At 42.4% G+C, this 26,728-nt stretch overlaps 1 protein-coding gene across 1 annotated transcript in view; it reads right to left on the bottom strand.

Moving 5' to 3' along the window:
* Positions 1-26,433, bottom strand: part of PTPN14 (protein tyrosine phosphatase non-receptor type 14) — a 161,593-nt gene extending 135,160 nt beyond the window's left edge. Inside the window, exon 1 of the mRNA XM_074989972.1 lies at positions 26,060-26,433. The gene's annotated coding sequence lies outside the window, so the exon portion shown is untranslated. The remainder of the gene's footprint in view (positions 1-26,059) is intronic.
* Between the last annotated feature and the right edge of the window lie 295 nt (positions 26,434-26,728).

Raw genomic sequence — 26,728 nt, 5'->3', positions numbered from 1 at the left:
CCTTGCAAGTGAGGGAGTTAGAGTGCCTACCCGCGCATCACAGCTGAGCAACTTGTTTAGCTCTGTCAGTTGTACAAGCCACTGAGCAGTAACAATCGCAGAGGAACAGTCTCATGTTTTCCTAGCCTGAGGGTTATCACCACAGTGGCCATTGCCATTAAAAAACAAGCCTGAAGGAATTTCACAGAGGTAGAAAGGTGAAGGTCTGTTTGTGAAAGCGAGAGAGGAATTTATACCCTGAAGTCTAAAATGAGAGGGGAAAAGAAAAAATCAGAAGTTTGAGAAAAACCTGTAGAATCACTTCATCTAATTACAAAGAAGAGTAGACCACGTTTTTCTTTTAATTCTCTTTAACATGATAAAAATAATTAGCGAAACAGAAACATGTAATAGCGTGTCTGCTGCTGTAGTGTGTGACAAATGAAATATTGTTTAGACCTCAAATCACATGAGAAAACCTGGAGATTAATCATCTTAAGGACAATTCTATGGTTAACTAAAGTTTCTGTTAATTTAACATGTATTAATTTATATTCTCAGTACAACAAAAGAATTGGCTTAAAGTGAGCAGTTAAACTCCAGCCTCTTTCACACATTATACTTTAGAGCACAAAGTACTGTGCTGATCTTCCAAACCTTTGCAACATAAGACGCCAGACTGGTTTCAATGGCACTAGCCACAGGAGGAAGGATTATCAGTATGGGTAAGGCTTTCTGGAATTAGGACCTATGTTAGAGGACTAGTCTTCCTGCTGAGAAGCTGCAGTACAAGACAACTAATCATGGCACAAATCTAAAGCATTCATGGTTATGGAGATACGGGATGCAACAAACAGGAAAAACAGATTGACAGTTCAATTATTAGATATTTTAGTTCATATTCCCTGTATTAGAACATAATACTACTAGCATTACAACATCTGTCAACGCAGTATGACATACTTAAACACAGCATCAGTAAGTTCTCATTTTGAATTTTATCTGTATCTCCTGCACTAAGCACTGTACCCACCCCTTTGATTTAATTCTGTTGCTCTGCAAACACTCTCATTCAAAAGGTGTTTAAATACTTCAACTCCCAAATGTACATCTTTCAAGCTGTGTTCACTCTCAGTTCACATCACACTCTTACTCTTGACTTGTTTCAGCCTAGATAAAATATAGCAGGCTGCAGCACCACAGTGGCAGGAAAAGGGCAGAATAATCAGTGTTTCAGATTTACCAGGCTTGAAAGCCAGGTATTTTGTTTGATTTATTACATCCATTGCCACCATCCTTGTGCCTTAGAGTTTGTCCTTGTAATTTCTCACTATGTGTCACCTAACGCATTTGTGTTTAAAGAAGCTCTGTATACCAGTTACTATCACAGATGCTTAACAACGTCCTTTGCGCACACTTCCACCAATTTCACATGGTGTTGTAATTTACGCATAAAGATTTTTTTAAAACAAAGACCAAAGGGCAAAGAAACTCAGAAGCAGTGGTACAGTAAACTCTTTCACATCCGGCAGTCCCTGGACCAGGAGGTTGCTGGATAGTCAAATATTCTGGATAATAGAAAGGTGTACCTAGCAATGCACAACACAAAAGAAGAACAAGATTAGATATTAAGAAACAAAAACGTATGCAAAGTAGTTTATTTACCAACAGCAGCAGTTTCGTACACTGTAAACTTATACTGTATTTGCTGTCTTTATTTGTATTTACTTTCACTATACTGCCCTTATGGAAAACGTAACTAAAATTTATTTATTGTTAAAATGTCAGTTATGAGAGCATTCTGGTTAACAGAATGCTGGCTATGAAAGAGTTTAGTGGACAAAGCAGATTTTTGACATTCTGCCTTTAAACATGGCATGCATGTATGTTACAAAATCCAAAAGATAATTAAAATTATTGTTTCAAAGTTACAGAGAGAACGATTATTTCATTACCTGATGTGCTTATGATCCCTAGCAAAGGAAACATAACCGTGGAAACATATTTCTGGGCAAGTCCAGACATTACTTTTTCAAGGCAGAAGTCTACAATGAACATGTCAATAGCCAACACGACACAGCAATCACAAACAATATTACTGTCTGAAGTTGGAAACAAAAATGTTTTCGTGTGAGGGCTTATGAAAAACCAGAGGAAAAAATAAGGCTTGTGTTGCAAGTAAGCATGGGTAGCTACACAAACTGAAGGCACAAAAATAAATAAAACAACTGCAAGATGAGAAGCTTCCTGCTACTGCACAAAATAGTTACTATTTTGTGGGTGGGCAGGGTGTTAATTAAAAAAAATTAAGTAATTGCCAATATTGACAAGCTGTTCTTTTACACATGCAAAGCAGAAGAGACAATACACAAAATAAGCGCCCGATCTTCCAATGACCTCTGCACACAGAGGTGAAACAGAGCTTCACCGACTTTGCTGGCTCTGCATAGGTATAGGGCTCCTCCTGCATGGCATTTGCTGTAGGACTGAAGCTTCATACAACTATTGAGGCATGAAGGTTATGGGTTTAAGTGGGTAAACAAAATATACCAGCAGTATTGTCAAGGTTATAAGCTCAACAATCAAAAGATGAACAATAAAGTTCACTAGGGCGAGAGACATTAAACAAAAAACAAACCAAAGTAGGATTTGCATATTATGCATCTATCTCCAGAAGGCTGGGCTTTAAATGAGGCTACCTACATGATGCAGTTTTGTTGGCAAAAGGCAGCTATTGTCGACATGACACTGGAGTTGTACACACCGAAATGCTGCCTGCCAATAAAACTCTCCTGCGCTTCTAACAAAATCAAACTAACTTGATGAGATGTATAGAGGCTTTGGCTGCAAAGTTAGACGGACAAAGCATCAGTGTATCCACTTCACTAATTACATCACCGTAAGTGGTCTTGAGGCTGTATCCCAAAACACTCACCCTGACTGCTCTTCATAGCTTTGAACTCTGCTGCCAAGCACTCACCGACACAGGCATGTGCCTGTTCCCTTTTGAAGCCCCCGGGAGCTTTGAAACCACTCAGCCTGGATTGCCCCCAGAGTTACAGTCCAATTGAGCACGCTGGTTCCAAGCAGTAAACACTCCTATTTGAACTGCAGAGGTGTGGGTGGACCCCCATGATTTGTGGAGAGAGGAGGCTGTGGGAGAACTCACAGGGAATCAGAGACTCAAAACATTAATGTTGAATTCTGATCTCCCCTGCACTAGGACCACAGTGGCAAGCAGACAGAGCAGGCCGTTGCTGTGGCAGGGGAAGAGGTAGGAGCAAAGCAAGGGAGAGAGGCCCAGGCTGATGCTAGGGTGTGTCTCTTCAGCACTGCTGGTGTGCTGGTCTCTGCTTAGGTGGGGTGGGGAGCGACACCAGCTGTCTGTGCACCAGCTTCTGCCTCAGGTTTAGTTGCTTCCAGCTGCTGTCTGAATGTAAAGTGACAGCATGCTGCTACTCTCCCTCTTCCCCCAACACACACACTGTCTCTCTCTCTCTCACATACACACCTCCCCAAGTCACACTCACTCTCTCATACTCAAACACGGCCCGTCACACACGTTCCCCCTCCCAACACAAGCGTGTTGGCTTCTTGTTCAAGTGTTCAGAAGTGTCAGTTGGGTCATATTACTGAGTGCTGCTCTAACAAGTGATTTAAAACAGGTTCTTTTTGGGCACACACAATCACTGGCAGACTCAGCACATTGCAGCAACACGCATGACTGCAGCTCAGTGTTAAATATGCTTCTTCAAGACAGCCCCCAGCTGGCCTTCTCTTATAGCCTTGGGTTTATAACGCACACCACAATGCTGAAGAGCAGTGCAGGATCCATGCCTTCTGAAAGAGTTGGCTGGGTTACAGGTTACCAGGGCAGCTGGAAAACATATTGCAATCCTGTAAGATACCCATACAACGATGAGCTTGAAAACCATCATGGGAGCTAGGTCTGCCCCATGAAGCACTGCAAACCCTGCCCAGTTGCATGGTGGGATAATTACCGCTAGTGCACTGCTCTGTGTAATGCAAAAACTGCTCTTGTGGATGCGTTCTCCTGAAACAAGGAACATGCTGTGGACATACAACAGCAGTTAAATTACAACAATGGCTTTATATTGGCGTAACTTGCATCAATGAAACTCGATAGTGTAAACATGACCTGAGGAAATTCTGCAATAAAATTACAAGACTTAGCAACACTACAACGGTTCCAATTCTCCAGTCCTTTGCCTCTTGAGCAGTTATTTATACCTGCAGAAAGGAAGTGTTTTTTTGTTCTGTTTTGTTTTTTTGTGCTGCTACAGAAAAGTAATCGATCACCACAGCAATTCCAGGCCATCCCCGACATGCATTTCTGCTACAGGCTGCACTCCCTGGTCCAACATGGTCAGAACCTGACTGGTTATGAACAAGGGAATTTGCTGGACCAGGGAGGTGTCCAGCCACTGGCCCCCAAGCTCACTTCTGCCACAGGACTTTGGCCCTGCACTCCCCAGGAGGCTACTAGGGAGCTCCAGCCTCAGCCCCCCGCTCCCTGGGGGACTGCCAGCAGGTCCAGCTCCGGTCACAGCCCCACGTCCCCCGGGGCTGTTGAAGGTCTCCAGCCTCAGTCCTGCACTGCCCCCAGCTGGGCTGCGGAATCTGTTGCCCTTGGCCCCAGCTGGCCGTTAGGGTCCAGGACTCTCTAGTCCAGAGGCACCCATGGTCCCACTAGACCCTGGATGCTGCTGGACAAGAAGAGTACCAGTTTTAGGATGTGCAACATGTATTGTCTAGTGAACAACATGTTAGTAAGATAACCTCCTACAAAGCATACTTTGTAGGAATAGATGGAATATGGAATAGATCACTACTGAGAACCTGAGGTTGGGGTGGGGGGGAACCACCAGGAAATAAACTTCTAGGGTGTAAGCGGTCCTATTTCTACAGCTAGCTGGCTTTGGCCAAACCTAACTCTTGTGAGCAAAGCAGACCACTCAGATCACATAAGTAATGAAAAGGGCACTGCAGGACAGAGGTGAAAAGCCTCCGTGTACATGAGCGATACTGGGTGACCGAATCCTGTCTGTGGCTATGTCTACACTAGACGTAGCAGTCGACCACTGATAAGTCTATTTTAGTTATGCAATTCACGTACCTAAAATTGCGTATCAGTGGTCGACTTCAACGGCTCTCTATATGGAAGAGGACTGAGAGGAGCGTTTCTCTCATTGACTCTCCTTAATCCTCACCAAGCGCAAGGAGTTCTGGGGTCAACTTTAACCTGAGAAAGCACTATTTCACACATACACGAAAAGTAGGCTGTAACAGCACTACATCAGTGGCATTAAGAACGCTGCCCAAACAAGTTCAATTTAAAAGAGAGAGGTCATCCCCTGTGCACCCCGGTAACATATCTATGGAACTGTTACAGGCATTTTAAGTGATCCAAATGGTAGTTAGCACACCAAACTTTGAAGTGTAACCAAAAGTGCAAAATTCTGTTCTTGATTCACCAGGAAACTGGACTACCTCAAAATTTGCACTTAGAGTGTCTCCTGCTACATTTTTGTTATAAGAAGCCATTATTCCTGTCTTTCATTAATCTCTTCCACTCCTAGAGATTTGCATATGGCAAGAATTGTCAAAGTTTGTGAGCACAGACTTTGTATACATATCTTTCATATCTGGCATTCTATCATCTGCAACTCTAAAATAACTGGCATTTTAACCATAAGTAAATTTAGTTACATGTTCCATAAGTACAGTATAATGAAAGTAAATACAAATAAATACAAACACAGTATAAATTTACAGCGTACAAAACTGTTGTTGTTGGTAAATAAAGTACCCTGCACACATTTTTTGTTTGTTTCTTAATATCTAATCTTGTTTTTCTTTAGAGTTATGCATTGCTAGGTATACCTCTCTATTATGCAGAATATCTGGCAACCTCCCAGTCCCAAGGCTGCCAGATAGAAAAAAAAAAAGCAGTCCTGTAGCAGTTTAAACACTAACAGAATGGTTCATTAGGTGATGAGCTTTCATGGGACAGAAAAGTGACTTAAGTGGGTCTGCCCATGAAAGCTCATCACCTAATAAACCATTCTGTTAGTCTTTAAGCTGCTACAGGGCTGCTTTTTTTGTTTTGTGGAGATACAGACTAAGAGGATTCTCTCTCTGTGGATACGAAAGAGTTTATCGTAATATGTTTTATATTCTCAAACCACCACCAAATGGGAGATTTATTTGGTTGCAAAGTTACCAGCCTGTTAGATTGCCTAATCTTTCTTTCTTCCAGTACAGAATTACTGGTACTTTGTCCATTATTGTTGTAAGTGTTGTACATAATGCAATTCCCACTGACATGCTTAGAAAATTATTTAACAGCCTAATACAGTTGATATCAGGAAGTTCTGACTGATACAGAAAAAAATTAAGATTGCCTTTGCTATTCTTTTTTATCCCTAGATCTCTGCCAACAGTACAGGTTTCTCCCTTCTGCTGAAGGTGTTTCAGACTATTTTCCCCCAACATATTAGCTTATCTCTTTTTCTAAACTGAATCCTGATTTGTTATTTCCTAGTGAATATTTTTAGTGCACCTAACAAACCCTGCGTTTTATAAACCCAGCGGGTTGGTACTATATCTGCTTAAGTAAAACAAACTAGCAGTCATGTAGCACTTTAAAAGACTAACAATGATTTATCAGGTGATGAGCTTTCGTGGGACAGACTCACTTCATCAGATCTTTAGCATTTCCAGTTCAGACTCAGTGATACAGAGGAGATGTCCAAAAAATTGCAATAAAAACTGATACAGCTGCCTCCCTGCTTAAGTAAAGATTATAATCTAAACAGAAACTCTTCTTCTAAGAAGGTTCCTCCACGATCAGTGAATTCAAAATCATCCTCTACAATACTGAAAAATATACTGCTTCATCTCTGGTATCTGTGTTCTTCCTGCAATTGAACCCGACACCAGAAAAACCTCCAAAATTCATCCACACATGATGCTAGCCCTCATTTTATAAAATCTTCCCCCACGCACGCTGTGTGTTTCATCCTTGGAATGTTCTAGGATAATTAATGATATTCTCTACTGTTATTGGTATATCCTTTGTACTGTTATCTGGAAGGTACTAAATCATTCTGACTGACTGCAAAATACCATGCAGAGAGGTTGAAAAAAAAAAATTCATTTCCACCCTCTCAATAGCTACATTTTTTGATTCACAGGATTAGATTTCCAATGAGCTTGGGACAATTAGATTTTTTTTTAAATCAGTAAATGTTGGTAAACATTAATGTAGACAAAAATCAAAGCAAAATTTACTGATAGGCAAATTAAAAAAGATGCTGCTTCAGAATTTATGAGAGTTTGAGTTAAGGATATTTAGTAAATTGTCACCATTAGATGCCAAAATATGTGCCTTATTTATTATTAAACTAACTCTTCGAGTTGTGATATCTGCCATTAAATCATCATCTGACCCTTTGTAACAGGGGCAGACTCATCACCACAGTGCCTCCGACTGGCCATCCTGGAAATTAACTCACATTTGCTGGTCCAAGTCACTCTAATGGCGCTTCCTTATCATTATGTCAGCTGTCTCCGCTATCTGGACCCATGACTCCACTGGACCACGGCATTCTCTTCAGGGCATGATCCTCTGGCTATGCGCCAGCCCATTTTCTCTCCCCTTCCAAGGAACCAGCACTCCTCAGATCCACTACTAGTCTCACTGGCCACCTGCAGTACCTAGTATAGCCCCGGCTTAAGGAGCGAACTGCAGTCTTTATTTAAGCCACTTTCCTCACTGGCAATTTGGGGAAAGGGAGGGGACTCAGCCCGTCCCACTACGGGAACCTATGGCTAGCAGCCACTTACTGTCCCTCCTCAAAGTCCTGCTGTCTACTTTCACTGCTCCACTTCCCCCATAGCCTTAGCACCTTCTCTGTCCCTGAATCAGGGCTTCAGTTTCAATCAAACTTGAGCACTCTTGATCCAGTGACACTGCCCAGCTTTGCTGTACCCTATCAGGTGTCGTCCTCAACAGCCAGTCACTCTCCCTCGATCTCCATAGAGTAAGATATATTCCCTACTACTCTGCTGAGCAGCCTTTTATATGTGAGCTGCCTCAGCAAGCGTTCTCTTGATTGGTTCTCCCAGTAAGTCCTGTCCTTATTGGCTGGGTTCTGCACAGCCTCTCCAAGGCTGCCTGACACTTCTGCCTGAATGCAGCAGTCGCCCTATTACCACCTCTTATAATGTCCTGCAACTATGAACATTTTTAACATAATAAAATGCTTATAATACATAATTTTTTGCAACTGTGAAAATTTATATCAATAAAAATTTAAGAATGCAGAAAGGGAAATCTTGATAGCTGTTGAAATTATTAAAAAATAAAAACTGAGCTCTGTCATGTCTATATAAAATGAGGCTACTTAGGAGCAAGAACAACCAAAGCTAAGTGGCATGTGACAATATGCACTGTTTCTTGAAGTTAGCTCTTGGAAGTCTTTTGTATATTACAGATTTAATTGCATGAAATTTGCACTCTTGGCCTAAATATAAAGACACGTATATTTACTTGAATAATATTTTATATGAAAAGAATGGAATAACAAATTTCACAACAATCCTCAGAGATTAATGGCAGTTGTTGAATATACTAAATGTTTAGGTATGACCAGAGGATTTAGCTATTTGTTAGCAAATGTCTACTGTATCACAAGATGAAAATCAAAGTTAGCATTTGTAAATCAAGCAGGGAAATCCTATATTCGCATTAGCAGAGGCTAACATTACTGGCTCAGATAACAAATAAGTATAAATTGCTTCAATCTCATGCCCACCCCTTGTCAGATATTTTCACAGATTAATTACTACCTGGGTGACAAACTAGAAAGCCGAGTCAGACTTTCCAGAAGCCTATACAAACCACATGAATAACCTCTGTGAATAAAACTGTGTGTCTGTTGGAAGTAACATCAGACCCTTTCATAGGCCAAGTTTAGAACATTTCAGAAGTGTATCTCATCTCAATTATTTATTTTAACAGTGCAGCATTACAAACTCACAACTTTATATTACAAAATTGAGTTGTACTGTAATAACCAAAATATTAAAGTTACAATTATGTCAGTGACGTAAGAGATAATAGAAGAAACATGGGTGGTAGGAAGATGGAACAATAATACGAAGTTACAGGCCAGACCCTCTGAGATGCTGAGCGCCTCCTGAAGCATACAGAATTGTCACCAAATGACTTCAGAGGAATATGAAGGTGGCCAGCACTCCTCCACATCAGGCATTATGAGAATAAATAATTTCCCTCCGACCTAAGCCATGCTCCCCCCCCATCATATAATTTTAAATCAAAATATATTACAGGAAATATGCATCTTTAAATGTACATTCAATAATTTTATCATTTTAAATTACATCAACCAAGCAACATTCAAGAAACTAGCCAGCTAATAATTACTGAAGAAAATTTGTTCAAAGAAAGCCCTACACAATTAAAATATATGTGCCAGCTTTTACCCTATCTACTTGTTTTACTCATTCCTATGCCCCTTTTCTTTTCCCCCCCTCTCCTTTCAGATTATAAAACTCTTTGATATAAAAAATGTGCACCTTGAGAACAAAATGCCTGGTACCAACTGCTACTGCGATATAAAAAAAAAAAAAAAATTAGAAGAAAAATAGACAGAAATCTGAACACATAGTACATGGCAAAAGAAAGCTCTTCTCTATACAGTACTTATTTAAATATGCCTTTCTAGAAATGCTGCCATACAATGAAATTACATGTAAATATATATACAAATGTCTTTATACAATGTAGTGTATAGTGTTTGGGTTAGCAATAGCAGCTATCAGGGCATGTAGAGACAACTGGCCCTGATATTGCACATTCACACAGCTGTTGCAAATCAGTTGTTGCAAACCAAGGGTCCAGTGCAGCAAATAACAGAAGCTAAATTACATTAATGACAAGAGTTCTTATGGGGTGTAATGGACCAACTGGCCATGAGTTTTTTGCAGACTACATCTACACTACCAGATACATTTGACTTTATAATGCTACGTTTTACAATATTATATTATATTATATTATATTATATTATTTTAAGTATATTTTATAATATTATAGTTTTATAAATTTGATGTTAAGTATCCTCTCTTCCCCTCATAGTGCACACAAAGTCAAGTTAGTGCTGCTACCCTGAATAGCCAAATATCAGCTGTTGCAGCAGTGCATTATGGGAACCTATCCCACAGTTCCCTCAGCCCTGCATTCTGTGCCCTCCCCTCCAGGCCCTGCTGCACCCCTGCTGCAGCTTGGGGGAGCCAGGAAACTGAACAGCGCTGCTGCGCCTGGCTTGCCAGAGCCAGGAGCAGCAGCACTACTCAGCCTCTGGAGGCTAATGACATCCAAATGATACCCAGAGACACATCGCTTCCACACCAGCCTTCCTTCAAACTTTTAAATTCAAACTTGACACTACACCCAGCCAATTTCAACAATGTTATGATATCAATATTAGTGCTTCCTAAATCGAGCTAATGGTATTTACAATGAAGAGAGCCACTTGGTACAATCAAGCTAACTGCCTTAAATTCAAATTTAGCTGGTAGTGTAGATGCAGCCTGTGATAGCTTAAACCTACAACATACTGTTGAGAGAATAGGAAGTATGCAACTGGTGACCCAACTCTAACCCCAGTAGGTGGGAAATTCAACTATTTAAAGTAGCCTGCCAAGAGAAATATCCAGGAAGGTCATAAATGAAGTATGTTCAGAACCCCTCCCGACCTCACCCTAGCTAACTCCAAACTTCTCCCAGATAACAATAATTCCTGAAACACCTTAAAGACCAAACACATTTACTAGGTAAGAAGCTTTTGTGGGTAAAACTCCCTTCTTCAGATTACTGGAGTAAAATGATTAGAATCCAGTTTATATAATGGGGTGGAAGAAAAAAAGGGTTGCCTGTCACTAGTAGAACCAGTAGATGAAGCAAACTTAGCTAGGTAAGATGTGTGCCTGATGAACGCCCCCACGTCATCAGGGATTTCTATCTATACTGAGGTTTCAAATAGTTTTCTCACAAATATTAGTTTGCTTTCCTCATCTATATTAGGGTGTGATTTTCAAAAGTACTCACTGGCCTCTCCCTGCATTCAATGATAGTGTATTACTATTGACTGCAGTAGGGGCAAATTATGCCAAAGTTGTGAGTGCTTTTACAAGTTGAATCTTTAATGTTTAACAGCTTGGATGTTTTGTTTATTCTGAGGCCAAAGTTTCTCACAATGAAGGCTGAAGTAAGTGCTGTCTCACTAGCCCAAGGAGAGAGCCTTACCCACTGGTTGGGGGTTTAATGCGGGCTTCTCTTATAATGTTGCCCACTCTTGAGGAAAAGAGCAGAGTGGAGAGAACATACAGTAGGCACTAGGACACTCAAGAAGGGAATTGACTACTAGTAGCTGAATCTCATACTACCAAACTCCACCCTTCCCCCCATGGTCACGCCTGTCCAAATAGCTAGCTTTATCATCTTCACCAATAAAGGACTGCAGCCAATTTTATCTACAAGCAAATATGTGTCTTTTTTCAAAAGAGGGAGCCTATGATAAGAACTAATCTAAGAAACCCGAAGAATGTAAACTATTTTTTCCTAGGTAAAAGAAAACACACAAGTACAAAGCTAGGATTACTGTTGACCTCACCCTCTCTGCCCGATTTATCACAGTGCCTATTGAAGTCAGCATGCCTTGGATCAGGTCCATCATTTTAAAAAGGATGTCACCCTAAAAGGAGGACACACTCTCTTCAGATTTGAACAAGAATGTTAGCTTCTAGTTTCCTAAGTTTGGGAGACACCAAGGCAAATGTTGTAGTCAGTCATTCTAACAAGTACATTGAGCTTCAGCCTAACACCAACATGAAGTCAGAAAAAGAACTTCATATTTTATGGGAAATGTTGAAAAAAGAAGGGAATTGGAGGGAAAGCCCAGGAGATAGCCTTCACTTCTGTGATATCACAAAAGCTTTTATTCAGTGGCCAGAGCACAGGACAATTTAGCAGCAGGTCCTTTTAGTTCCATTTGGCTGTGGGAAACTTTGCTGAATTTGTGATAGGCTGCACTTTATCATACATAATTTCTTAAACAGAACTCTCCTTTTCCTCTGGCAGCATGAACAGATAGCATTGCTCATTCTACCTAAATCTGTAAGAACCCAATCCTTTCTATTCTGCAGAATTAGCTCACTCCACAGGTTGGATATATATGGGGACTTGAGCAAGTCTTTACAAATTTTAGCCAATTCCTCTCTTCTAAAGCCTTGAACAGATCTCTTGGTAAGTCTTCATTTAGGTACCTAACATTATACTCCTGTTTTATTGGTATGATAAGCAGTTATGTATTACTGATATAATACATCTGCAGAAACAGGTGTGACTCCTGTTTATTTAAAAAGAGGGCATTTCTGCTGTCAATGAAAGGGATGAATTTGGCACTTCCTGTAGTCTTCCTTTTGAATACATCAGTACACTTTTCAAATATTTCTTAGGGCTTATCTAGACTACCATGGAATATCGAACCATTCAGGGTCGATCTTCCAGAGTTCAATGTTGTGTATATAGTCTGGACACACGAAATCAAGCTCTCAGTGGTTTCAGTTGATCTCTGTACTCCTCGCTTGTGAGAAGTAAGGGAGATTGATGGGAGAAACTCTCCTATTGACCTTATCCTGTACAGACCTGCAAGTTAGCTGAGCACAGATGCGTTAATTTTAGCTACAAAATTGGCACAGAATCATGTGTCTGTGGTCGACTTTCTTGGTTTAATACAGACAGAGCCTTATTCTTGTACTTTTTTAAAAATGCTATAACGTGCAGAGGAAAGGGGGATTCTTAATAACGTAACAAATTACAAGTGAGGAAATGTACTAATTGTTTCTGTTCGCTTTCATATCTGACGTAGAAGCTGAAGTTTAAAAGGTCTGCAGTTGCATTGAAACTTCAGAGAGAATTTAGCAGAGTAAGATGTATTCTCTGCTGCTGTGACTACTGAATTATTTTTCTTAAAAAACCAAACAACTAACTAAATTACACAAGGCCTGCTCCTGATATTCAGAGAATGGCTCATATGTTTATGACAGAATGTTTCTCACACTCACTCCTGCCATGTAGATGTAAACAATTATCCTAATCTTCTTTCAAGACAGACTTCAGGAATATGCACATGTTAACGGATGTGTAGTTTACAATAAGTTTTATAAAATTTTCAAGGAACAAATTACACCATATCGATTACTTGATTTCAATGACAAGTACCAATGGTAATTGCTCCCCACTACTTTAAATAGAACCTAACTGCCCATTCTCCTTCCGTCTCAGCTAATCCTCATCACAGCCCAATATGCCCCACAAAACATACAAAAATACTGTGTTATCTCAACTTATTTATGTTTATTTCAGGACCACAAATGGAAGTCCCCAAATAGGCTCTCACAGAAACATAGCAACTGTCACACAGACGGTGGTTATGGTATGTACTTCAGAAAATGTACATGAAACCTCACAGTGGACAATTATGGTATAACCCCCTAAGGGAAATTTCTTCCTACACAATATCAGAGGGTAGCTGACATACAGATAAGAACCTTTTATTAAAAAGATCCTAATGGACCTGAATGATATGTTGCAAAGGGTTTCACTGATATCGTCTCTATTCTACTCATTATTTTATAGGTGTACCAAAACCCCCTCATTCATCTTCCTCCTAAAATATCTTCCCAATATTTTCAAGTGATTTTCATACGGAGGTCTCCTACTCTGCTATACCTATCTTGAGTGACCAGAAATGAAAACAGTAGTCTGAGTACAGTGTGACCATTTACTTAAATATTTTACATCATATACTAGTGTTTATATTGCCTAATATTTTATTTCCTTTTCTGTTCACTGCCACACATGAAGTAGATGTAGAAAGTTCACTGAAGCCACCAAACGCCTCCCCCACGCCCAATCTTTTATTCATAATGAATATAATAAATTCAAAATCCAGTAATACATATGGGCAGTTCAACTATTCCTCCCAACTTGCATAACCATGACTAACAGATAAAATTCAATGTTGATGTTATGCTGTCCTTTTATCAGCCTTTTTAGGTCCTCTTGATCTTTTCTAGTCTTGACTAAGACAAATCATTTTGCATGATCAGCAAATTTTGGCACGTTGCCAGTCATCCTCTTTATTAGATCACTAACAACATTAAGCAACAGTTCTTTGGAGTTCTTTCTTGCTCAGCATTTAATTCAATTAGTCTGTTATTACTACACAAAGCAAAGCAAAGCAAAACAAAAAACGTTAGTAATGGTGGGTCCCCAAGCTTGGTAGCTCCTAGTTATTAGTGTAAGAAATGTAACAACACTACTAGAAACATGCAGATTGTTTTATTTTTCATAAAAATCATCAAGAAAGAAACCTGTTAACTTTTCAAAGTTTTTTAAAGTTTGTGTTTTACTCAGCACATTAGCCAGAGTACCAAGAAAGTCCCTCAAAGTATATCAAATTGGGATTGGAAATATAGCACTTTAAAGACTAACAAAATGATTTATTCCGTAATGAGCTTCCATAGGACAGACCCAATTCAGCATGAAGTGGGTCTGTCCCACGAAAGCTCATCATGGAATAAATCATTTTGTTAGTCTTTAAAGTGCTACATTTCTGCTGTTTTGTTTTGTTGGAGTACAGACTAAGACAGCTACCTCTCTGTTAGTATTCAAATTATGACTGGATTACGCAAGCTTCCTGCTAATTCTAGAATACCAAAGATTTGACATTTCAAATACCATGCCAACTCCCTTAAGACGAATGCCTTTCATATGGATCTGTTCTAAAGATCACTATTTCATTAAATTCCTAACTATAAAACTAAGTACTTTTCACTAGCTGCTTGAAAATAAAACAGAATTCCTTATCAGGCCAGCAGTAGTAACTGTGGAGGACGCCTTTATATTCAGAGGAGAGCAAAAGGAGCATTATAATTCTTGCAATTGAGCAAGCTCTCAGTTACTTTTAGCAGAAATTAGAACTGCATGTGGCTTGAATAAAAGAGATGACAATACAAAGCCCAAGCACAGGAAAGAAAAACTGATAAATGTAGACGCAATCTACAAAAACCAAAAGGCTCAATTCCTCATAAAGAGGCTTATGTCACATATATTTTACCATGATCTAATGGTGCTAATTCACTATAGTAGACCTAATTTCATTACAATAATCACATCAATATCATTGCAAGTAAAGGCAACTATACTAACTGGGATCCCACAACAACGAGAAGTCCTGGGGCACCAAATATAGCTAACAGATTTATTGGAGCATAATCTTTCATGGGCAAAGACCCACTTCGTCAAATGCATGGAGTAGAAATTGCAGAGGCAGGTATAAATATGCAAGCACATGAAAGAGGGGGAGTACCAATCAAAAAGGAAGGCCAGAGTTAACAAGGTCAATTGAGTCAGGGAGGATGTGGCCCACTTAAAACAGCAGATGTGGAGGTGTAAACACCCAAAGATGAAAACTTGCTTTTGTAGTTGGCCATCCCTTCCCAGTCTCTGTTAATCCTAAATGGATAGCGTCAAAATTTGCAAATGAACTGTTGGTCTACAGTTTTTCTTTGGAGTCTGTTTTTGAAGGTATTTTTTTTGTTGTAGAATGGCTACTTTTATATCTATTACTAAGTGTCCACGGAAACTGAAGTGTTCTCCTACACATTTTTGTATGTTACTACTCCTGATATCTGATTTATATCCATTTATTCTTTTATGCAGAGACTGTCCAGTCTGGCCAATGTATTTGGCAGAAGGCCCCTGCTGGCACATGATGGCATATATTACACAGTAGATGTGCAGGTGAATGAGCTTCTGATGTGTTTGGGTCCTGTGACAATGTTGCTGGTGTAGATGTGGGCAGAGTATGCACTGAGGTTTGTTGCAGGGATTGGTTCCTGCATCAGAGTTACTGTGTGTGGTGCATAGTTGCCAGTGAGAATCTGTTTCAGGTTGGCGGGCTGTCTGTAAGTAAGGACTTGCCTGCCTCCCAAGATCTGTTAGAGTGAGGAATCGTTGTCCAGGATGGGTTGTAGATCACTAATGATGTGCTGGAGAAGTTTCACCTGGAGGCTGTAGGTGATGGTTAATGGTGTTCCTTTGTTGGGCCTGTCTTGTAGCAGGTGGCTTCTGGGTACACGTCTGGCTCTGTCCATCTGTTTCCTCACTTCCTCAGACGGGTATTGTAGTTTTAACAATGCTTGGTAAAGGTCTTGTAGGTGTTCGTCTCTTCCTGAGTGATTGGAGCAAATGCATTTGTACCTTAGTGCTTGGCTGCATACAATCGATTGTGTTGCATGCCATGGATGGAAGCTGGAGGCATGTAGATAAACACAGAGGTCAGTAAGTTTCTGGTACAGGGTTGCATTTATGTGACCATCACTTATTTGCACTGTAGTGTTCAGGAAGTGGATCTCTTGTGTGGACTGGTTCAGGCTGAGGCTGATGGTGGGGTGAAAACTGTCGAAATGGTAGAATTCATCCAGAACCTCCTTCCCATGGGTCCAGATGATGAGGTAATCAATATAGTGCAAATAGAGGAGGTGCGCTAGGGAACAAGAGCTGAGGAAGCATTGTTCCAGGTTAGTCATAAAAATGTTGGCATACTGTAAGGCCACGTGGGTGCTCATAGCAGTACCACTGATTTGAAGGTATAAATTGTATCCTGAGAATCAGGAGGTGGAGCTCTTTGTGGAGCTCTGGCCTGCTTTCTTTGAAGATTTGGGTGGGAATTCCATCTAGCCCAGTTGCCTTGTTACACTTCATCACTTTGATGGCAGATTGGACCTCACTCAGAGTAAGAAGTGTTGCAAGATCATCTCTAGGCAGTTGCTGAGGGATTTGGTTAAGGGACTCTAGGACCATGGGGGGCAGGGGTGTTCAAGAGCTCATTATAGTGCTCCCTCTGCTGAGAAGCAATTGCTTCATTGTCTTTCAAGAGTGGGGTGCCATCCTTTGATCTCAGGGGATTGATCCCATGGGTTCTCAGTCCATAAACAACTTTGGTAGCATTGAAGAAACCTCTTGTATCATTGATGTCCGAGAGATGCTGGAGTTCTCATGTCTTCTCAGTCCACCACTGCTTTTTCAAAGTCCTTGTTTTACTTTGCACTTCTACCTTGGCCTGAGAATGCGCTTGTCTTTTTGTCATGTAGTTGATGTCTCTTTGCCAGGCCCTAAAGGCCTTCCTTTCTGCCTCAACCAAGTGTTCAATTTCCACATCATTCTCATCAAACCAGTCCTGCTGCTTCTGGTCTGTTAGCCAATGGTTTCTCCACAAGCTCCAATGATGGCATTTTTCAACTGACTCCAGTGTTCTTCCACATCTTCAGGGTGTACTGTCAGCAGCTTCCTTTGGAGCGCAATATGGGAAGTCACTTTGTCTGATGGGGTCCTTCAAGCCTTGTATATTGATCTTTCATTGGATCTGTTTCCTCTGACCTCTCCTATTGGTGAAAATTCTAATCACCATTGTGTATCAAATAAGGCAGTGATCAGATCAGTCCAACAGTCGTCAGCGCTAGTCATTGCATATGTGAGAAGGACATCACGCCGATCCTGAGCACTGGCAATGACACAGTCTATGAGGCGCCAGTGCCTCAACCGAGTATGTTGCCGTGAGATCTTAAATTTGTTTTCCTGGCAGAATGGGGTGATCATGACGACTAGCTCGCATTCCACACATTTTGTAAGGAGGAGCAGTCCCTTGGAGTTGCTGTTGACGGCTCCTTCTTTCCCAATGGTAGTCTGCCAGACAGCCACATCTCTTTGAAATCCCCCAAAAGAATAATCTTTTCTTGTTTGGATATAGCTTTAGGGAGCAGATGGCACAAGATTTCAGAGACACTGCTCATCAGTCTTTTAAGAAGGGAGGCAAGTTGGACTGTGGAAACTTTTGTGGCATCTCCCTCCTGGCAATAGCAGGGAATATCTTTGTTCAAATCCTTGCAAACAGACTTCTGCCATATTCAGAAGACCTTCTCCCAGAATCCCATTGTGGCTTCTGACCATTCCAAGAAACAGCTGGCATGATCGTCACTGCCTGGCAACTGCAAAGAAATGTCATGCACACAATCGAACTTTACACACGAGTTTTGGCAACCTGACCAAAGCATTCGACTCAGTCAATCGTAGCACCCTGTGAATCATCCTCTCAAAAATCAGCTGCCTCAAAAAATTCATTAGCATTTTAAAAAGCTGCTTCATGACTACATGACTGCCACAGTATTGAGCAACATCGGTTCCCAAAGCAACCCCTCTGAGGTCGAAACCGGAGTCAAGCAAGGCTGCATCATTGCCCCATCACTGTTCTGCATCTTCACCACCATGACCCTTCACCTCATTGATGGCAAGCTTCCACAGTGTGATGATTGTCTATATAATGAATGGGAAGCTTTTCCAATCTCAGGAGGCTGAAGGCAAAAAAGACCTCCACACCCTCGATCACAGAGCTCCACTACGAGGATGATAATATGGTTGTGCTCTTTCTCCCACAGCACTTCAGACCATCTTAAGTGCCTTTGCTGAAGCATACAAGAATCTTGGCCTCAAACTGAACAACAAAAAGACAAAAGCGCTCCAACAACTTTCACCAATGAGACAAACACATGAACCTTCTTTTAAAGTCAATGGAGAACTGCTGGAAAATGTGGAGCACATCCCAGGCCTTGGAAGTCACCTTTCCTCTAGCATTGACATTGATGCAGAAATCCAGCATCATTTAAGTTGTGCAAGCTCTGCTTTCGCCTGCCTGACACAAAGGTCTTCGAGAACCGGGACATCTATCCCAAGACAAAGCTCCTTGTATGCCGTGCAGTGGTTGTTCCAAGGCTACTATATGCATGCGAAACCTGGACAACATACAAGCTTTATTTGAAGGCACTTGAACAATATCATCCATGTTGCCTCAGGAGAATCCTAAATATATCTTGGGAGGATAGGCACATGAACACTAGCAGCCTGGAAGAGTCGAACATGACCAGCATTGAAGCCTTTATCATTAATCAACAACTTCGTTGGACTGGTCACTTAGTTTGGATGTCTGAGCAATTCCTCCCAAAGCAGATTCTATTTTCTGAATTGGAGGAAGGATGGAGAAGCATTGGGGGCCAGCAGAAGTGATATAAGGACATGCTGAAGGCACACATGAAAAAGTGCTGCATCGGTGTCAACACTTGGGATAACCTTACCCAAGACTGTCCCCAACGGAGAAATGTAATCCATGATGGGGGTGGCACAATTTGAGAGGTCCCGACGTAGTGCAGATAAGGAGAGGTGGAGAAGAAGAAGAATGAGTCAAAAACTGCCCCACACACCGCTCCAACAGCTAACACCTTCCTTTTCTGCGATGAGATCTGTGGCTCCAGAATTGGGCTGATCAGCCATCAATGGACTCACAAATGGCAAGGTGACATGAAGGCATTCTACTCGTTATCGAGTAACCACCAAGATAAGTTGTATATTCACCATGCAAGGTACTGAATTTAGCCACATTCCCCTCTTTTCATGTGCCTGTATATTTATGCCTGCCTCATTTGATGAAGTGGGCCTTTGCTCACAAAAGCTTGTGCTCCCATAAATCTGTTAGTCTATATGCTGCCACAGGACTTCTCGTTTTTGCGGATACAGACTAACATGGCTACCCCTCTGATCCTGGGACCCCACAGTGCTTCCTTTTCAGAAGATCTCTTGAATGAAATGAAAGCTATTATTAAAATGACCACATTATAGTGTATTATCAAGTACAAATCCAACATATCTGATTAAGCCAGTGGAGACTGTATTAAAATTTCAAAATAAAACTGCGCCATTCAGGCATGCTGATAGAGGGCTGAGGGGGTGGGTCATAGTTTTACACTGTAAACATTCACTGGAATCACTTTACATCAGATGATCCAGCACCCTGCAACAATATGGTTTCACTGAGAAGCAAATATTTATTTTTCCATATGGGCAAAACATACACAGAGGATAGTAAATACACACAAACTGAATGTACACATCACAGTGCCTATTTGCTCATGTAGCTGCAACATAGATTTGGTAATGAGAAAGTCTTGATTCCAACTTTCATTTCAGAAATCTATAAAATTGGAAGAGTACTGCACCATTGCCAAAAAAACCTAGTGACCCAAGACTGCATAAACTGAGACAGAACTATTCAAGTGCAGTAGCACTAGGCTAAAAGCAGAAGCTCACCAATGGCGTGACTAAAAGAGGTAAATAGGCATCTATCTATTCTAGGTTGATTTCAATGTGTCCCCCTAATTCTTTTCTGGTACCATTCTATTTCTCTCTCTTCAGCGTAAACAAACATTTTGATATTTATTGTAGTTATTTGTTTTAAGCTTTTTGTTACATTAATTTCTAAATTGTTTTCCCCCTTACAAAAAAAAAATCAAAAAGAGACGAGTTTCACCAAAAATGTTGAAATTTCAATTTATTTTTCAAGTGTTTGAAAATAGAGCTTTTTTTATCTTTCAATTTCACAGTTTGTTTTCACCACAAAATCATTTTTGTATAACACTCAATTTATAATAAATAAATGATAAACATAATCAAGAAATGTATAATAAAAAAATGGTGGAAACATACCAAACCTCAGAATAAAAGGATGACTGCATCTGAAGGTCCACCAGGATAGCCAAATGCCATTTTCAGTAAGGGGAACAAAAAAAAGACAGATAAAAATCCCAAAAAATTTTGATAAAAAATATGGTAAACAAAAAAAAAAAAATCCATGAGTAATTTTATCTGTGAAGTGAACCTTTATTATGACTACAACTCTCTTAATTTGAAAATCTTCCATAACCTCTAATTATTTCGTCTTGAGATTTTATTTTTGTTTTCCCATCATTATCGTTAATCATTATTATTATTATTATTATTATTATTATTATTAGAGGACCTAGATACCCCAATTTGAAATGGTCCCGTGGTGCTAGACAATTGCTTAAAGAGAGACAGTGACAGAGAAGAGACAATCCTTGCCTCAAACAACAATCTAAATAACCCAGTGTCAAAAGCCAGATCAGAAATAACCAAGCCGTTGATATGCAACAACTCAGAAATACAAGCATGATACACTTTCCCAACTCCATCTCCAATTAGTTTCTCAGAACCAACCCCAACTTTTTTCCCTTCTGTTCATGTCAACCACCAGTGTGAAGTATCCTCCTTTCAGCCTTCCCACCACTAGCTGCTGGCTCAGGCCAGGAAAATGCACTCATAAGCTGGCTCAAAGCAGGTGTAGGACTGGGTTGTCTCTACACCACTGTTTCCCAAATGGTGCTCCAGGGATGCCTAGGGTTCTGTGAGAAAATTCCATTGTGGCCCCGGAGCCGCATGTGGCTCTTTAAGGAGGAGTCAGTTAAGGCTCTGGATGCTGCTGCCACCGACTCCTCTATGACTCCCTGCCCTCCCATGGCTGAAACAGCAGAACTAAATTTAATTGGTTTAACGGCCATCAGGAGGGATCCGGTCATTAAACCAAATGAATTTAATTCCATTATTTCAGTGGAAGCAGGGAGCCGCAGGGACTTCCTCACTCAGCCCACTCTCAGCCACACTCACTTTGTTGTTTACTCTTCCTTGTTACCACAGAGAGGGGCAAGCTGAGGGGATGGAGGAGGGAGAGTGGGCTGAAGCCCCTGTATACCCCTGGGAGTCCCCTGTGGAGGCAGAGCGCCTGGGGCCCACCATGGAGGAGCAGGTGGCCAGAGAGGAGAAGTCAGAGTAGGCTGGGGGTGACAGTCCTTGTGAGAAGTCAGCAGTGGAGGAGGCCACATCAGCAGAGGTGGAGACTCCTTCCCCAGCCACTGAGAGAACAAGCCTCAAGGCAGAGGCGGGAGCCACCAAAGAGGTGCCTACAGGCACCAGCTTCACGGAGGGTGAGGCCGAGGAGCCGCCACCTGCGCTGCAGGTGGGGGGAAGTGCTGAGCCCACATGAGAACTGGAGGGAGGGGTGGCCCAGTCTGGCTCTAATAGAGTCTCACAGCCCTGCAGAGAAGGAGGAAGAGGAGGAAGAAGCAGGAAGGAAGTGGAGGCCATGGAGGAGCAGCAGCAGCTGTGACGCTGACTGAGCGACACCACCTCCTGCTGGCCGAGTGTGAGCGCACAAGTACAACGGGTACCTGAAGTTCAAGCTGTATGAGATCTTCCGCAAGAAGGGTGAGGAGCTGCTCCATGTACAGCTGGAGGAGCTCATCGGCTGAGGCAGGTTAATCCGGAGGATGGGATGTGGGTGAGTTTGGAGCTGAGACGGGTTAATCCTGGCAATGGGTTTGGGGCTGAGAAAGGTTTATTCTGGGGATTGAGGGGTCGGTTTGTGGGATGGTGGGGTGGATTTGGGGCCTGAGGCAAGTAAAGCCTGGCTATGGGGGGCACGTTTGGGGGCTGACAGAGGTGGAGCTTGGGAATGGGGTTCCAAAAAAATTCTTCTCTACAGCCGCATGACCCAAAACTGCTACTCCTAGGGCTTCACTGCCCCCACAACTACTGGAAGCAGTGTGTCCCTTCCGCAGGAAGCAGCATATGGGGATAGAACAGGAGTAGGGCATGGGCAAAGCTGGGGTGGGGCAGATGCTGGTGCACCCCCTGCAACAGATGTCTCTGAGTAGGGTGATGAGGGATGTTGACGCACTGGTCTCCTTAACAGGCTTCAAGTAATTGGTGCAATAGGAGAAAAGCAGGAGAATAGCCTAGGCCTTGTCCACACTACTGAGGGCTGTTGATCTAAGCTATGCAACCTAAGCTACATGAATAACGTGGCTGAAGTTGACATACTTAGGTCTGTTTACTGGGGTGTTTTCGCCATCATAAGTTGACAGCTGATGCCCTCCCATTGACTTTGCTTATTCTTCTCATTCGGTTGGTGGCACCACTGGATTGATCACTGCCCAGCAATCCAGCCTATGGTTAAGACATGGCCCTACCTGGGAGATAAAAGAAATTGCTGAATGAGGGACTCCATCTGGGAAGATAGTGATTTGCCAGGGCTGCCAATCAGGGAAACTATCCTGGGTTCTAGCTGGAAGAGGTTCCATATCAGCACACTGGGCGGGGCAGGGGGGAGGAGCGGCAAATATCATTCAACTTTTTTCATGCACGCTAGAATTAACTTTAGGTCTCTCTTCTTGGCTCTACCACACATTAGCGTGTGATCTTGGGAAAGTCATATAATATTCGTACCTCAGTTTTACGGTCTATAAACTAACGACAATAATATTGCATCTCTCTTGAAGCTCTGTAAAGCCTAACTCAACAGTGTTTGTAAAATGCATTGAAGTCCCCATATAGAAGCCATGATAAAAATAAAAAAATACTCTACAAAAGCATCATTTAAACTTAATAGAGATTAAATCAAAAGAGATCATGAAAATCACTCTGAGCACTCTGTACAGTAAGGAATCATCTCAAAATCCCCACAGATTTTAATACAGAACTACGAGCTTTATATAAAAATTTCAGAGTTCACCATCAAAGCCTAATGACAGTCAATAATTTTCTCACAGGAGAAATGGCCCATAAATGTTTACTGCTTGTTTCAAAAACAAAACAAACAAAACCCCGCATTTATGAAACCTCCTGTTGACATAAAAGATTTTAGACAAAGGAGGATTAAATTAAGATTTCTATAGTATCCATAAACCTGTTTATATTCTGAGCCTTAGTATGATTGTGTTTAATAAGTACACACAATGATATTATAAATGTCCTAATTAATATGGCAAAAACTTATGCACATACTCAATATTACACAAACAAGTGGTCTCAGTGGCTTCACTGCGTAAAGTTAAGCACATGGGTAAGCCTTTGAAGGACTGGGACCTATGATCACAATACTAAATATGAAAGCCTAATAAGAAACTTTCTAAGACACATTAAATAACTGCACTTTCACAATAGTTCTATCAGCAACCTAACTACAACTTGTATACAACAGGGGCTGACTTGCCAACCGAGGAGCCTGATTTCTTCATGCCACACAGATATGCATGCAAATACTATATGCAAATACACTTGTGCTTTAGTGCTATGAAATTAATTTTAGACTCAAGTGAAGACAAATAAGATGAAAAATACATGTGGTCCTCTGACTACAGTGGCACTAGACAGTTTTCAAAAGCATCTCTGGCCTTTCTGCCAGCTGAAAACTCTATGTTTGGTTTAGCCATTTTTAACTGCGCAAACTTGAGTTAAAAAACCCTAATTCATGGAAGACTATGCCATATGTTAGCAATAACAACTGAGGCACAAGGCATCTGCTTAATGATTAGCCCTGGGAAGTACATGAAAACCCATTAACAGTGGCTAATTAATCTTCAAGAAACACCACTGTCGTATACTAACTGTGACAACTAGGATACAAATATTTGAAAGTCACAGATTTTAAATGTTTTCTTATTTAGACACAATGTAGGAAGCAGAACTAAGGGATCCATCCTGCAGCAAGAACTACTCGCCCTTGTGGTTGTACAGAGCCATCATACCTTTACTCACGCACAAGGGTTTCCCTGTACTGTACTGATGATCTCTGGAATCCACTAGTTATCCCAGAGATTTAAAGGACTGGGCCCAAAATTAGCAGTTTGCACACCTCAGAAACTTCTGTATCATGCCCACTGGATTTGGCTTTAGGTCCCGATCCTGCAAGAAACTCTGTTTAGGCGAATCTACTGTGCCTGTGCAAGAGAAACCCATTGAAATGACTGAAACCAAGGGAGATCCAGCTGCCCAATGCTGTACAGATCCTTGCCTCAATCCATTCTATAAATACTAGAATCACCCCAACAGTACAATGACCAATGTTAGCTATGAGCTACAGCCTTCCTTAAAGGGCCACAGGAAACCCTGGAGTCTGAATGCTGTTATAAGGTTTGATGCAAATAAATAAATGGTCAGAAGAGACCAGACAAGGGTGACAGCTTACAGCAAGTATCTCTGAAGAACTTGTTTTCTTCTTCACTCTCTCCCACCACCACAAGGTTGACAGGTGATTTCTACAGCTCCAGATTAAGGGAGCCATTTTATATACTAAAAATCAGAATCACTAGAAGTGCGTTAGCTTTTGCACATCTCAATAGCAAATATCTACAAAAAGAAATTTTAAAAAGTTCATTCAAACTGTGAGTACTGACCTGGGTTTCAGGCCATATAACATGATCTCAGGGACAATTTGAGTTGCTGTCCACTGTTTGCCACTAACTATTTGTTTCTGTAAAGTTTAAGTTAGAAGCCACTGGAGACAGGTGGAATTTTCTTTGCAACCAAAACTGCAGTGCTCATGATGGGAAAGCACTGTAATGCCTGCACACCAACAATGCCTAATATATGCCCCAAAGGACCATAACAGGGGAGGTTATTTTTCAATCTTTTTAAGATTCATGGAGTTTGGCGCATGAAAATTAAGAACAAGTATCGCAATGCTCACCCAGTCTTGTAATAGCATGACTTCTGCCCAACTTGTTAGAACGTTTCCCAGTGTAGACTTACTCACTTGTAACTAACAAAGACCAAGGTAAACCCATCCGATGGGGTGGGGCAGGGGAGAGGAGGATCCCAGCAGCCAAACACAATCATGCAACAGTGGAAATAAGAAAGCAGCCCAGCAGAACACTTAGCTGGTCCCCAACTGTTTACAAAAATATATTTACATTGATTCTCTTAACCGTATGCTGTTGAGACATCTGGTTTGTATAATTACGGTTTATTATACTTCTCAGCGGGGTTTCTTTCTAGCAGGATAGCTCGTTGAGCTAAATTTGCATTGTCCATAACGGCGTTACAAGGGAGGCTACGTTACAATGGAAGGAGGCAGCTCTGACCCCCCCCGCCAGACATCAGGACCAGTCTGGTTTAAAAGCCGCCACCGCTCCGGCGCTGCGAGCAGCGGCACAAGCAACGACAAGTTCTCCAGCCGAAGCGGCCGGCCAAACTTCAGCGAACTCCGGGGCCGCTTCTTACCTGCGTTTACACGTCGCGCCGGCTTCTCCTCTCGGCGGGGGCCCGGGAACGGGCTCCCCCGTCCTCGGGACAAGGGCCCCAGGAGCAGCACCGACTGCGGGCTAACGCCCCGGGAGGGCTCCCAGCGCGCGGCAGCGGGGAGAGGGCTCGCAAGTGACGAGGGGGAAGAGCGGACCGCTGCCGGGGGGGGGCGGGGGGGAACGAGCCACCGCCCCCTCCGCGGACTCCCGTCCCTGCTGCGGCGGGGAGAGCGGGCGGGAGCTCAGGGAGGCGGAGGCAGGAAGCCCCGGCCGGACGCGGGGAGCGGGGAGCTCCCGCCACAGCCCGCGGGGCTGAGGGCGGCGGTCCGGAGGGCGGCGGCAGCGCGCCGGAGCGGCGTGGGGCTGGAGCCGCCGCCGCCGCGCGCGCGGAGTCACGGCCCTGGAATGCCCGGAATGCGGCGGGGGCGTGACACGGGCGGGTTTGTTTGGGGTTTGCTGGCGGAGGGGGAGGGACGAGCCCGGCCGCGGAGGAAGAGGAGGGGCGGGCCCCCGTCACGCGCCTCCTGCTGCCCAGGCCGGGCGCGGGCCCTGGCGGACTTCCCCTCCGAGCCCCCGCGCCCCGCCAGGCGGTGTACCCGGGCGGGCGCTGAGCCGGGCGCGGGGACTCGGGTGGGTGTTCGCCGCGGAG

This window comes from Carettochelys insculpta, chromosome 3, assembly GCF_033958435.1.
Source record: "Carettochelys insculpta isolate YL-2023 chromosome 3, ASM3395843v1, whole genome shotgun sequence".
Classification (NCBI taxonomy): domain Eukaryota; kingdom Metazoa; phylum Chordata; order Testudines; family Carettochelyidae; genus Carettochelys; species Carettochelys insculpta.
This window is presented reverse-complemented; position numbering and strand designations above follow the sequence as displayed.